The sequence below is a fragment of the Babylonia areolata genome, chromosome 26 (assembly GCF_041734735.1).
Source record: "Babylonia areolata isolate BAREFJ2019XMU chromosome 26, ASM4173473v1, whole genome shotgun sequence".
NCBI classification, from domain to species: Eukaryota; Metazoa; Mollusca; class Gastropoda; order Neogastropoda; family Buccinidae; genus Babylonia; species Babylonia areolata.
This window is the reverse complement of record NC_134901.1, coordinates 20,655,934-20,658,433: the sequence shown is the minus strand read 5'-3', so window position 1 is coordinate 20,658,433 and position 2,500 is coordinate 20,655,934. Positions and strand designations below refer to the sequence as shown.

The window sequence follows — 2,500 nt, the reverse complement described above, 5'->3', positions numbered from 1 at the left end:
TTGTTATGATGCTTGCTGCTGCTCATGATGATAATTACAATCTATTTTTTTAGCATACGGACTGACCGATAAACCAACCAGGAATGAAAACAACAAAATCAACAACAACAACAAAAACAGTATTGATAACAATAACAACAATAGTAACAACAACAAGAACAAGAACAACAACAACAACAACAATAATAATAATAATGATAATAATAATAATAATAATAATAATAAGAAGAAGAAGAAGAAGAAGAAGAAGACGAAGAAGAAGAAGAAGAAGAAGAAGAAAAACAACAACAACAACAACAACAATAATAATAATAATAATAATGGAAGAAGAAGAAGAAGAAGATGATGATGATTATGATGATGATGATGATGACGCATAAATCTTCCGTTGTGCAACTCAGTGCGCTTTACAAGAGCAAAAAAAACAAAAACATGATTCCCACAGATGCAATCCTTTCAGCTTGCCAGTGAAGCAAACATTACTCAATACCCACGCTTCCAACAGCAAACAACAACAACAACAACAATAACAAAAACATAAAAAAAGCGAAAATATGATGAGAAATCCTACGCCTAAGCACAGTAAACGAAAAATAAACACACCCACACCCACCCACCCACACACACACACACACACACACACAGAGTCCACGTCAAAATTACAAAAAAAGTCGAATAAACACAAACTAATTCGATGCGTGCAAAGATGAGCAAAAAAACAACAACACACAAATGAATAAACAAGCAAACACACACACACACACACACACACACACACACACACACACACAGAGTCCACGCCAAAATTACAAAAAAGTCGAATAAACGCAAACTAATTCGATCCGTGCAAAGATGAGCAAAAAACAACAACACACAAATCAATAAACAAGCAAACACACACACACACACACACACACACACACACACACACACACACACACACACACGGAGAGAGAGGGAATGTGTGTGTAACATAGCTAACGGAATGCTTAGCATCATCAACTTGTTTCGAGACTAGCCAAGTTGCTAGTTCTCTACCCAGCAGTTGCGCCGAAGAAGCCGGCCGGATCGCCGACGAAAGCTACGCAAGTGAGTTGCCTTCTTTGACTGAGAGATCGGTTTAACTCGGTAGTCATTATGATTTTGAATACACTCAGTTGCCGGACAGTAACATTACGCAGACAGGGTGGCAGAGAGTTCCAAGTTTTTTTTTGGGGGGGCATAGCATAGCTTCCTTGAGGAAGTGAAGGTAAAGAATAAGAAATGCGACCTCACACAACAACTCCACGACACTTAAATGAACGCACGAAAGCTAAAAGAGGCATTCATGGACCACCTTCATAACGACACATTCCGTGTGTGTGTGTGTGTGTGTGTGTGTGTGTGTGTGTGTGAGGGGGGTGGTGTGGTGTTGGTGTTAACAGAGCAGGCATGTAAAAAAATGAAGTGCAGTGTGCAGTGTTACCCTTATAATCAAGGGTCAGGCTGCTTCAAAAGCGATGTGAAATCATCCACATCATGGGGGTACATAAACCTACACTTAAACGACGCGACCATGTTCCTTGTTCATCTCTGCACGGCTGCTACCACCACCACCACCACCACCACCACCACCGCCACTACTACTACTACTACTACTACGACTACTACTACTTCTACCACGAGGAGCAAAATTACTGACTACCATTACAACAACAACAAAAACTACTACTACTACTACTACCACGAGGAGAAAGATCACTGACCTCAACAACACGTGAAGGTGGGGGAACGAAGATACAACATGAAGCACAGGGTAGGTAGTCTCTTTCAAGCGGTCAAGACCCTTTCCAACCGAGCGCGCGGGGGATTTATTTATGATAGGAAGGTCAGGCGTCTGCTCCCACTTTTGTTTGTTTGTTTGTTTTTTTGTTTTCTCACACCCCCGAAAACGGAGTACGGCTGCCTACATGGCGAGGGGGTAAGCAAACAAACGGCCATACACGAAAAAGCCCACACATTTACATACGAGTTGCAGCCCACGAAGAAGAAGGACGACGAAGAAGTTTTCTCACAGGAGATGTGGTGTAGTAGCGCATATGGGTCACCCCGCACGCTGTCTGACACCTCATTGAAACTGACAGTGAAACTGAAACGCGCACACAGGGAGCGAACACTAAACGTAAGGCTCTACCCACCACCCCCGCCCGAACCTCACCACCGAAAACGGAGTATAGCTGCCTACATGATGGGGGTAAAAACCGGTCATACACGTAAAAGCCCCACTCGTGTACAGACGAGTGAACGTAAAAGTTGTAGGCCGCGAACGAAGACGAAGAAGAAAAAGAAGAAGAAGAAGAAGAAGAAGAAGAAGGAGGAGGAGGAGGATGATAAAATAAGACCTGACTTGTCGCCCAAGCTGAGGTCCACTGGCTGACTCAGTAGCTGTCTTGACAGCGGCGTTCTTTACGGCAGACTCCAGCAGATCAACAACACAGTGCACTTTTAACCGGGGCGACAA

General features: G+C 43.2%; 1 protein-coding gene across 1 annotated transcript in view; it reads right to left on the bottom strand.

Moving 5' to 3' along the window:
- The window catches only part of LOC143300265 (protein unc-93 homolog A-like), a 192,401-nt gene that overhangs the window by 132,981 nt on the left and 56,920 nt on the right, over positions 1-2,500 (bottom strand). The gene's annotated exons all lie outside the window — the stretch shown is intronic.